At 35.0% G+C, this 12,715-nt stretch overlaps 1 protein-coding gene across 8 annotated transcripts in view; it reads left to right on the forward strand.

Moving 5' to 3' along the window:
* Positions 1–12,715, forward strand: part of AKT3 (AKT serine/threonine kinase 3) — a 386,997-nt gene that overhangs the window by 12,683 nt on the left and 361,599 nt on the right. For 2 of the 8 annotated variants that reach the window (XM_029227103.1, XM_029227108.1), the window contains exon 2: positions 4,598–4,705. The exons of the other annotated variants lie outside the window; for them this stretch is intronic. The gene's annotated coding sequence lies outside the window, so the exon portion shown is untranslated. The remainder of the gene's footprint in view (positions 1–4,597; positions 4,706–12,715) is intronic. 8 annotated transcript variants of the gene reach the window in all.

Below are 12,715 nucleotides of genomic sequence, written 5' to 3' on the forward strand. Positions count from 1 at the left end.
TTTCTTTCTTTCTTTCTTTCTTTCTTTCTTTCTTTCTTTCTTTCTTTTCTTTCTTTTTCTTTCTTTCTTTCTTTCTTTCCTTTCTTTCCTTCTTTCATTTTTTTGCGGTACGCGGGCCTCTCACTGTTGTGGCCTCTCCCGTTGCTGAGCACAGACTCAGGACGTGCAGGCTCAGCAGCCATGGCTCACGGGCCCAGCCGCTCCGTGGCATGTGGGATCTTCCCGGACCGGGGTACGAACCCGTGTCCCCTGCATCGGCAGGTGGACTCTCAACCACTGCGCCACCAGGGAAGCCCGAGTTTTACTTTATTAATCTCAAAAATTTGCTCTCACAAGACTGTTGTGAGGATTAAATGAGATAGTGGGTGTGGATGTGTTTTGGCAGTTCTAACACAAATGTAAGCTATTACTATCACCACATTTTATCAAGGGTTTTGGGTGGTTCTTGAGTCTTATTTAATCAATTGTGTTTTGTTTGAAATACCAAAATAGAAGTTTGGTGTATAGTGCATGGAATGTAGAAAAATGAAAAAGAATTTCTCAGTGTTTTTCCTGAATTGTTTAGTGAATGGGGATTGTAATGAGTGTGTGTGTGTGTGTGTGTATTTTGGGATGTAATAGTCATATAAGTATAAGAATTTGAATAGTACACAAGGTATAGAATGAAAAGTAACTCTACCTCTTCTAACTAGTTTCTTTCCTCAGAGAGACCTTTTCTATTTTTAATTCTTCTGCTGATTATTATCCCAGTTTTTTTTTTTTTTTTTTTTGCGGTACGCGGGCCTCTCACTGTTGTGGCCTCTCCCGTTGTGGAGCACAGGCTCTGGACGCGCAGGCCTTGCGGCCATGGCTCACGGACCCAGCCGCTTCGCGGCATGTAGGATCTTCCCGGACCGGGGCACGAACCCGTGTCCCCTGCATCGGCAGGCGGACTCTCAACCACTGTGCCAGCAGGGAAGCTCTATCCCAGCTTTATATATAATATGCTAAACATTGTTTTTGATTAATCTTAAGTAATCTAGTATATATCTTCATTGTGAAAAAATGAAGAATTTAAACTTTTAATGCCTATTCTCGCCCTTCTTCCTTTTATTGATATTTGTTTATTTTTTGGTGTTTGTGATTAAACTTCTAGCACTTGCACCGTTAATTCTAGAAAGTATAAACTTGCCAGTTTATAAGTTGAGGAAAATTAGTACCCCTCACAATCTTTCCCTTGAATTCCACATTCCCTTCCCATTTTATGTCAACTATAACATTGATTTTATATTTTTAAGGTTTATAATAGTTATATTTGCTGATTCTAAAAAGCATTAATCCATATTATGATTATGTACATAATACTGCTAAACAGAGTAGTATGATGGGATCCATAGAGAATAGATGGATTTTTTTTTTTTTTTTTTTTTGCCGGACGCAGGCCTCTCACTGTTGTGGCCTCTCCCGTTGTGGAGCACAGGCTCCAGACGCGCAGGCTCAGCGGCCATGGCTCATGGGCCCAGCCACTCCACGGCATGCGGTTCTTTCCGGACCGGGACACGAACCCGTGTCCCCTGCATCGGCAGGCGGACTCTCAAGCACTGGGCCACCAGGGAAGCCCGGGTTTTTTTTTTTAACATCTTTATTAGAGTATAATTGCTTTACAATGGTGTGTCAGTTTCTGCTTTATAACAAAGTGAATCAGTTATACATATACATATGTCCCCATATCTCTTCCCTCTTGCATCTCCCTCCCTCCCACCCTGCCTATCCCACCCCTCTAGGTGGTCACAAAGCACCAAGCTGATCTCTCTGTGCTATGCGGCTGCTTCCCAGTAGCTATATATTTTACGTTTGGTAATGTATATATGTCCATGCCACTCTCTTACTTTGCCCCAGCTTACCCTTCCCCCTCTCCGTATCCTCAAGTCCATTCTCTAGTAGGTCTGCATCTTTATTCCCGTCTTGCCCCTAGGTTCTTCGGACCGTTTTTTCTTTTCTTTCTTTTGATTCCATATATATGTGTTAGCATACAGAATTTGTTTTTCTCTTTCTGACTTACTTCACTCTGTATGACAGTCTCTAGGTCTGTCTACCTCACTACAAATAACTCAGTTTCGTTTCTTTTTATGGCTGAGTAATATTCCATTGTATACACGTGCCACATATTCTTTATCCATTCATCTGTCGATGGACACTTACATTGCTTCCATATCCTGGCTATTGTAAATAGAGCTGCAGTGAACATTTTGGTACATAACTCTTTTTGAATTATGGTTTTCTCAGGGTATATGCCCAGTAGTGGGATTGCTGGGTCGTATGGTAGTTCTATTTGTAGTTTTTTAAGGAACCTCCATACTGTTCTCCATAGTGGCTGTATCAATTTACATTCCCACCAACAGTGCAAGAGGGTTCCCTTTTCTCCACACCCTATCCAGCATTTATTGTTTGTAGATATTTTGATGATGGCTATTCTGACCGGTGTGAGATGGTATCTCATTGTAGTTTTGATTTGCATTTCTCTAATGATTAATGATGTTGAGCATTCTTTCATGTGTTTGTTGGCAATCTGTATATCTTCTTTGGAGAAATGTCTGTTTAGGTCTTCTGCCCATTTTTGGATTGAATAGATGGATTTTTATACTCTCTTGGTACTCAAGATTATCCCATACTTTAGTTTGGCTTCTAGTTTGGCATATAACTTATTTTTAGATTTTCTAATTACTACATTTTCCCCCTGTTGGTAGAAGAGGGTGTCCCTTCTTCATCATATCACTTGGTTATCTAGCTTTTTAATCATACTGTTTGTTGAAGTTCTAATATGAACTGACTTTTTTCTGAGTATAATGCTTAGCTAATATCATTATTTAATTGCACTTTTGGAAAAGTGCTTTCTTAGCTCTCATGTCTTTTTTCTTTTTGTTTTGGATTTATTTTGTAGTTTTCTGGAGTACTTCCTGAAGTACCGTTTTCAGAAAGAATGTTTTTGGGTGCTTGTCAACACCATTTTTGAAATGTCCTTTTCACTTTTGCACCTGATACATGCCCTTGGCTGGGTATAGAGTTCAAGTTTAAAGTTATTTTCCTTCAGCATTCTGAAGGTTGTGTTTCATTACCTTTTAGTAACCAGTTTTACTGATAAGAGGTTTGATGCTAATATGGATAATATTTTTGTAGGTAACCTGTTTTTGTTTTCTGGAAGCTTTTTGTGTTGATGCCTCTTTATCCTTGGTGTTATGAAATTTAAGGAGGATGAGTTATAGTCCTTTTTAATTTATCCTATAAAGCATTTGGTGGATCCTTTGAAAATGTGGGCTGTTCTTCAGTTCTGAGAAATCTTCTGTATTTCTTTCATTATTTTTTCCCTTCTATGTTCTCTATATTCTTTCATGTTTTTTTTCCTAGAGCTTCTATACCAATACTGTTTTGAAGTTTTTCTTTTTTTTTATGTCCTTGTTTTTTTTCTTTGTTCTGAGAGATTTCCTTGACTCTCTTGCCCTTTATTGAATTACTTATCTCAGCTTTTACTTTATATTTCTGGGAATTCCGTCTAGTTCATAGTCACCGGCTCTTATTTTACATATATAATATAATCTGTAATCTTACAACACTAAAAACATTTTAAGTTTTTTCTCCTCATTGAATAACTATTCCAGTTTGTTTATTTTGGTTCTTTTTTTGGTAGTGGTTGTTTTCTTCAGGTGTCTGGTGATCCCTTTTAGTCTGTATATATTTCTGAATGAAAGACTGGGGTTACAGATAGTGTCCTCTATTTTTACAATTTATGTATTTTCCCTATACTTTGATAAGTTAGATTTCACTGAGTGAGGATTTGTGATGCTACTGTTTAACTGTACTTTTGAAAGGATTAGTTGAAACAGTTGGACATTTTTTTTTCCTCCACTCTTAATTTATTCCTTTAGAGATTTTCAGTATTATTTTAATAATAATTTTATGTTTTAGTCAAGCAAATTTCATTATATAGTCTGTTGTTGTTTGGTTATATTTCGGTTCAAAGAATTTCTTCTGAAAGGTTATTAGTTATTATTTGCTCCTTGCTTATTACCCTGGGTAGATTATTATCACCTGAACTTTGGTATACTCATTTGAAAATAAATATATCTGCCTCCTTTACCTCACAGTGTGACTGTAAGCATTGCGAGATAGTGTATGTAGAGGAGTGGTTTTAAACTATTAAACTATAAAGAAAATAAATAAATATAGAAAAATTTATAGTTCTTACTTTGACTATCAGTCCTTTTTCTCAAACCTGTATTTATGAATCAGTTCTTAGCTCCTATCCAGGTATAATCTCATTTTATTTATACTTTTAGTGTTAATAAGTTGCTCTTCAGTAAATATCTTCCTAGAAAAGGAAGAAAAAACTTAAAGATAATTACTGATATTATGTAGGATAAATGCTTTCCTAACTTCGGTTATTAGTGATAGATCAGTAGTGAAACCTTTTTTCCTGTACTTATCTGGAGCAATTGCAAAATGGTGAGTATTAATTGAGATAACACATTAACATAGTATTGTTGGTGTTAGAAATGACAATAAAAGAAACGTCAGTTGCAAACTGGAGTATTATCTGCATTTTCCTTCTTACTGGTCCTAGGAGAGCACCTCACAGTTTGACTGCACATCAGGATAAGAGGCATCTGCATATATATTAGACACTTCTTAATTTACCTCCTTCAAAGACCAGCCTGTAGGCATACTCTAGGTAACTCAATCTTTAAACTAGATGTCAAAAGTTTTGCTTTCTTAGTTTCTATTACAGCTTAGTAATAATATTTGCTCTTAAGAAAGTTATTGTATTAATAAAATGGGAAATTTAACCTGCTTAAATGGTTTAAATTATAGAAATAAGTATATTGTAATAATATTATATAAGGGTTTATTGTAATTCATAAAATTTTGTTTGGTTATTAGTACTGTTTCTTAAAAACCTAAGTAGTCTTTTATTAATGTGGAGAGCCAGTTCCTTTGACAACAAGTTAAAATTTGTAATGTATTTCTAGTCAACTCATCATCTTGATGTTTTGAAATTGGTACAAATCTAAGAGGTAGTTTTATCATTAAAACATTTTGATTGATGAAAATGCATGATATATTAATTGCTTACACTTTTTGTTGTATTTAACAAATCTAACTTTCATGTTGTGTTTTTTGTGTGTAACCAGCTTGTGCTTTTAAAGAACTTTTTCCCTAGTTTGCCTTGTACTTATAGTTTCCAATTCAGGGATATCCATAAACTGTATCTATTGAATGACATTTGTCTTATATTCTATGAAATGGTTTGATTAGATGAACTAGAATGTTAGTATTTGTTGATTCTAAGCTAAAACTTTATATGTTTATGAGTTTTCTCACAAAACAGCTTAATCCCCACTGTGCAAAATGTACCTCAGTAACGAAGAATGTAAGCTTGGTTATGTTTTTAACGCGTGTTGTGATCTAGTCAATTGTAAGTTGTTACAGAAAACAAAGTGTGCATTTTTGGGGGTGCTTATCTAAGTCCAAGGGTCTTTCCTTCTCCTTTCATTTGTATGTACTTGTGTACATTTTGTTCATGTTTTATTCACAAAGTGACTTTTGAAATAAATTATAAAGTGATTAAGGAGAGAGAAAATGACAGTATGATTTCCTGTTTACTACTCAGCAGCAAGGGTTTTCCATAGAGTAAAAAGCGGTGGTAGTGGTGGTAGTGACTGTATAAACCACATGGTAGATTAGAGAAGCTCGCTTTGACTATTGATGTTATAAATGGAGAAGAAACATGGAAAAATTAAGTTTATTTTCTAGTAGGATTGAAACTTGGAGATTTAATGTATTTGCTGTAATGTGAAATTTGTTTTTCCTATTGTTTCAATATATTTGTTTTGAAAATTTTAAGTAAACCAAATGGAGAGAACCATCAAATAGCTTTCATATGCATTCTAGGGTTATATAATTATAAAATTGCCATTACACACCTTACTAATCAACAGTTGAGTCAGTGTATTGATTTTATATCCTACAGTCTCATTAACTTCACTTATTAATGTTAGTTACTCTAAATATTTTGTGATGATAGTCATCTGCAAAGAGCCACAGTTCTGTTTCTTCCTTTCCAGTCTTTATGCCTTTAATTAATTTTTCTGGTCTTACTTCACTGGTTAGGACCTCTAGTATAATGTTGAGTATAATTTGTGAGAGTGGACATTTTTGCCTTATTTCTCATCTTATTGGGAAAGCATTTGTTTTACCACTAAGTATCATGTAGGATTTCATTGCTGCCCTTTATTGGGTTGAGAAAGTTCCCTACTATTCCCTAGTTTGCTGAGAGTTTTTATCATGAGTGGGTATTCAACTTTTTCAGGAGATTTTCTGGCATCTATTGAAATTACCATTTAATTTTTCCCATTATTCTTTTAATATGTTAATATAGTATACTACTTTCATTGCTGGAATAAATCCCATTTGGTCATGATGATCTTTAATATATTGCCAGTTTATTTTATTTTATTTTATTTTATTTTTATTTTTGGCTGCGTTGGGTCTTTGTTGCTGCGTGCAGGCTTTCTCTACTTGTGGTGAGCAGGGGCTACTCTTGGTTGCGGTGCTAGGGCTTCTCATTGTGGTAGCTTCTCTTGGTGCAGAGCATGGGCTCTAGGCACCCGGGCATCAATAGTTGTGGCACGCGGGCTCAGTAGTTGTGGGACATGGGCTTAGTTGCTCTGCGGCATGTGGGATCTTCCTGGACCAGGGATCGAACCTGTGTCGCCTGCATTGGCAGGTGGATTTCTAACCACTGCGCCACCAGGGAAGTCCCATGTTGCCAGTTTCGATTCACTAATACTTTGTTAAGGATCCTTTTTTACATTTATCAGAATATTGATTGATAATTTTCATTTCAGGTTTTGCATAAGTTATGGTAGACTCATAAAATAGGTTGAGAATTCCCTCAAATTTTGAAGGAATTTGCAGAAGTTGGGTTTTATTTCTTCCTTATATGTTTGATAAAATGCAATCAGTGAAGCCATCTGGGTTGGATCATTTTTGTGAGTTTTTTTTATAATACATTCAATTTATTTAATAGATATAGGACTATTCAGATTTTGTTTCATCTTGCGTCAGTTTGAGTAAATTGTGTATTGTGAGGAATTTGTCCATTTCATCTAGTGTTGTTGTTCTGTTGTCTGCGAATTCTGACATTAGGATTTTCTTGGAGTTGGTTTCTGTTGATTGTTTTTTTTCTTTGCCTATGATTACATTTTCTTGTTACTTCACATGTCTGGTAATTTTCAGCTGTATACAGTTCGTTGTGGATCTCTTATTTCCTACTGAACACCACTGCTTTATGTTCTAATTGGTACTTAACTTGATTCTATTCAGTCTCTACAGTTCATTTCTCCTGTTGTGAAAAGCAGTTGAAATCTCTGCTTTTTTCCTCCACTTTTTGCTTTATGCTTTCAGGCTCATTGGAGTTTTTCCTATGCATTGGAGTTTTTCCTATACATGCAGTATTTATCTAGAATTCGGGCAGAGTTTATGTGCAGGTTTGGGGGCTCCTCTGTGTCTCCCTCTCTCTTGGGATATCCTTCTTACTTTCTAGCCATGAAAAGTTTTCGGCAGTTCTGAACTCCATCATCTGACTCCTTAAGCCAGCAAGACTATGATTTTTTTTGTCTAAATTTTTATCCACACTAATCTCAAGGAATGGAGGAGCCCCTCAAGCAAAAAGCCATATAAAAGTGCAAATCTCATCCAGTGCAGTTCCCTTCTTTCAGGGGCCAACTTCCCCCCAGTTTCTGCTTGCTTTTGGTGCTTTCCACTGCCTTCAAATAGTTTTTTTTTAGTATTTTGTACAGAATTATAATTTTATGTATGGGAAAGTTAGTCTAATACAAGTCTCCCTACAATCACTGGAAGTGGAACTCTGCTAGGCATATGTTTTAATGTATAGATCTAAAATTGTTCAAGCTTTATAAGTCACTTAGTTTTGTTATTTGTTAATTTAATTACTCATAACAGATTAAGAGGAGTAGAAGTTTCATCTGCCTTTGTGGTTGAGGAAACAATGGTTTAAACCAGGTGAGCTCCAGTCACCTATAAACATAGCTAAACCTTTTTTCCAAGTAAATTTATGGAACTTTAAGCTAGAGGGGACTTTGGAAGTTGTCTAGTATTATACCCATTTGTCGTCAGATTAGAAAACAGGTCATTTTTTGAGTCAGGGGCAGAGCCAGGGCCAGTAGCGGAATTTCTTTATTGCCAATTTTATGATGCTTCATATTTTGTTTCTTTCTTGTCACTCAAGAATGTACTGGAGTTCTTTTAAAAAATCTATTATTAGTACCTGGTGAGGGGGTAAGAACTGTTGGACAGGAGGGTTTAAAACTCTCTAAGAACGGAAAAGGGGAGTATCTTCCATCTGGTGGAAACTTCATGTGCCATTGGGGAGTGCAGGGAAGCTATACCTCTTGAACTTGTTGTGTTAACTCCCTTGGAGAAGCTACCTCCATAGCTTCTGTATCCTTTGACATGGAGAAACTTTCTTTAATTATTGGCATTCTGTTCACATTGTCTTACTGATGTTATAACCATGCACCTACCACTGTATTTTCTTATAGGTATGTTTTTGCTTATGCCAGTTTTTCTGCTTGGCATTTTTTTTTTTCCCTTCCGTCTTTGTTGGTGAAAATCTTTCATGACCCTCAAAGCCAAGTTTTAGTATCACCTCCTTGGTATTTTCCCACATCACAGTCTTACAAAGTTAGAATGAATTCTCTTGTCTCTAATATTACATCACTTTCATGCCTTTGCTTCCTTGAGGCTTTATATTGACTAGTTATTACATAGACCCATTATTTTACATTCTCCATTATAAACTCCCTGAGGGCAGGAAACTTGTCCAGTATAATTATATTTCTTTCCCATATAGGGTCTACCAGTACCTTGAACATAGTAGGCTCTTAATCTGTTTTTGACGAATGAATAAGGAAGAGGAAGAAGACAATTCTAGACATTCAAGTAGCAGTATGTCACAGATTTCAGGGCAAGGAACTCAATTTGGGACAGCTGAAGCAAGGCAGGGCATATAGAATAGATCATCACAGTTGTGAAAGCAGCCTGTACCTAGTATAGAGTTTTGGGATTCCCGATCAGGTCATACATCTGGTGTGTTTTTGTGTGTAGGAACTAATGGGGTAGGAATTAGTAGAACTGACTAAATGGTTATTCCTGGCAGAGGTGGCTGGGCAGAACCCTCTTAGTCCCAGAATAGGTGAGTATATAAGTTATCTAAACCAGGTAAGTGGGACACTATAGTGAAAATACAGTAGTGGTCATAGTTCTGGAAGGTTTATCCATATTTTAAGGGTAATTTTAGCTTTACTCTTAGAACTGAGAAGTGCTTCTGAGTTCATGAAACTTAACTTTTCAAGCTTATAAGAAGAATCTTTTCTGATGGGTTTCTGATGGATCATTTATTGTAACTAAAATCTAACTGTATAAGGCATGACTGTTTCATTATTTAACAGCTCTGAGCACTAGTGGTCTTTGTTTTGCCTTCCTGAGCAGTATAAAACAAGTTCTGTTTTCCATGTGATAGGCCTTCAGATATTTCAAGGTCACTATGGTGTCTTCCCTAAAACCTTCTTTTTAAGCAAAGTGTTCTCTTTTCTTTAATTCGTTTATTGTATGACATGGTTTCTAGCTCTCTCATACGTAATCTTGTCCTACTATTGAAATATCTCAGTTTGTCTTAGAATGTGATGCCCAGAAGTAACGTAACAATGTATTTATTATACTTTCCCATCACTAGTTTGTAAAAGTTTGTGCTTTCTCATACCATAGCCATCACTGGGTGTTATTCTTTTTGTTTGTTTGTTTGGTTTTTTGTTTGTTTGTTTTAGTTTTTATTGGAGTATAGTTGATTTACGGTGTTGTGTTAATTTCTGCTGTACAGCAGGGTGAATCAGTTATACATATACATATATCCACTCTCTTTTACATTCTTTCCCCATATAGGTCATTACAGAGTATAGAGAAGAGTTCCCTATGCTATACAGTAGGTTCTTATTAGTTATCTGTTTTATATATAGTAGTGTGTATATGTCAATCCCAGTCTCCCAATTTATCCCTCCTTCCCCCTGCTTCCCCCCCTTTTTAGTTTTTTCCATTATATTGCTATTTTATTTTACATTTCTTTGTTACTGAGGCTTAACTTTATTGTTACTGCTTTTAGCCATTGCTTTCCTCAAATAAATTGCTTGTTCTTATCCTTAGTCAGTTTTTGTATTGAAGCCTACGTCTTTAGTCAAGTTCATAAATTGTATATGTTCTTATTTATTTGTAAGAACTTTTTATATATTCCGGATACTGTTATTTTATTGATTGTTTTGTCACTGTTGCAGCTATTGATATTTTCCTGATTTGTTTATGCCTTTTAACTTTAGTTTTGTCTTGGCAAAGGTTTTTAAGTGTTACATATTCTGCTGTATCAAACTTCTCTTCCAAGGAGGCCATTGACGTCATACTTAGAAACTTTTGCCCTGTTTTCTTTGAGCATCATTATGATTTTAAAAACTTGTGTTATGGAAGTCATATATGAGTTCTTTTTATAAAAGACCAAAGCCGCAAGTAAATAGAGTACCATATAATTCCTCCACTATTATTTTCCTTCTCAGAAATAATAGTGTCAAGTGTGTTGTGCCAGTATAAAGTCAAATTTTTCCTCAAATATTTGAGAACCAGAAAGATACATGCCAACTGTAAGTAGTATTTGTCTCTTGCCCAGAGATTGGGATTCAAGAAAATTGGGCAGGGCACAGGAATAGGAATAATTGAAGAAATGAGATTTCTGTGCTCTATTCTGTATAAACATTTGGATCTTTCTGTTTTGTCTCATTTTCCATAAATGGCATCATAATCACTTAACAATATGTCTTAGAGATTTGTCTATGCTGTTGCAACATGGTAACTCAGAAAAGAATGACTACTTTGATAGAACTTGCTTCTAGTGAACCTATTCTTATTTCTCATCCATCTATTTTTCTCATTTTTAAGAACTCATATACTGTCAGTTTAGTCCAGTGGTTAAGAGAATGGAACTTCAAGTCTTGGCTTTGCCTTTTACTACTGACTGGGGGCAAAATACTCAGTCTTAATATGCCTTAAATTTCTCATCTGTAAGATGGAGATGATAATAATGTCTGTTTTATATGGTTGTAAGACCATATAAAAGATCATAATGTTTGATTAGCTTTTATCACAGTACATGGGATATACTAAGTAGTTAATAAACAGTAGCTGCTATTGCTACTTAATATGTTATAGGATATTGCTAACTTTGACATCAAGTTTACTAATATTTAATATTTAGGCTCACCTATTGTTTTCTCCTATAAAAACAGTTAAGGATCCTTGCCCATACAGGATTTATTTTGTTTTGTTTTTAATACTCTTCTGATGCTCTGTATTTCTCAAAGATTATTGATGCTAACTGGAACTCAAAGTGATAACTTACTATCTTCTCAGCACCTTTGGACATCAGTGTTTGCATTATGATGGCTCTCTTGTGAGAAGACAAGTGTAAAAGAGGAGTTAGTATTCCTTTTCTGTTGTCTGGCCTGGATATTGTGCTCTCTTCCTCAGTCTTCATCTTTTATCATTTTAAAAGTTATGAGTGTCTTTAACAATTTTTAAAAATTAGTTTGTTTTTCTGTATTTGCTCTCTATAATGAAACTGCTATCTTTTCCAACACTTTTTCTTAAATTAAATGAATTAGTGCTACAGCAACAAGTATGTATATTTTTTTTCTTCCTCACTCAGGATTGGGTAAGGCCAAATGATAGTTGCATTTTAATCCTGTGGTTGACTAAAAATGTTTGCCATGTAAGAACACTAATTTCCTTATCTTCCACATTTGCAAACTAAGACATTCTATCTAAAATTCATGTGTCAAGGAATAGAGGCTTAAGTATATTTTTTAATGTTATGATATCAACCAATAGAAAAACTAAAAATGAAAATAAAAGTAGTAAAAATTGGGAAGAAAGGTGAAGGGGAACAATTTTTCACCTTCATAGTGGGAAGTCAGTTGATACGGTCACAGGTGATAAGAAAAAGAGCTATAATGCCAGAAGTATTAAAAGTGGCTGTTTTTGACAAGTGGAATGGTGAGGGTGTGGGGGGGTTGTGTGTGAATGGTGGAAGAGACAGTTTATTTTTAAGTCTTACATTCTTTCATCTGTTACTGAATTATTGTTACTTTGTGCATGTATTAGTTAATAGTAATAATAAACTGTATCCTGCATGATACCAGTTTATGAAAATAAAAAGCATAGTTCTGTATATTGATATAGGTGTAAAAATTGATTGGAAGGAAATATACCAAAATATTAAAAGTGGTTATCTCTGGGTAGTGGGTTGTTTTCTTCATTATATTTTTCTGTATTTTGTAAAATTTCTGAAGTTGAATGTGTAACTTTTATAATCAGAAAAGTATTATTAAGGAAAAATATATAGGATTGTCATACATTTGGCATCAGTATGACTATTGTTTATTTATACAAGTGCTATGACTTTTTTTTACTTAAAGGAATTAGAGAACCATATTCTCTATATGTTTTAAATGTATTAGTAAGGCAAGCATTCTGCTAAAAATAACTGAATAAGGAGGTAGCCAACAGTAACAAAGGCAGGTTTATTTATTTTACCTAAGAATGGTAAAGGTGGGCAGTTGCT

This window comes from Monodon monoceros, unplaced genomic scaffold (genome assembly GCF_005190385.1).
Source record: "Monodon monoceros isolate NGI ecotype Baffin Bay Population unplaced genomic scaffold, NGI_Narwhal_1 Super_Scaffold_18, whole genome shotgun sequence".
In the NCBI taxonomy this organism is placed as follows: Eukaryota; Metazoa; Chordata; class Mammalia; order Artiodactyla; family Monodontidae; genus Monodon; species Monodon monoceros.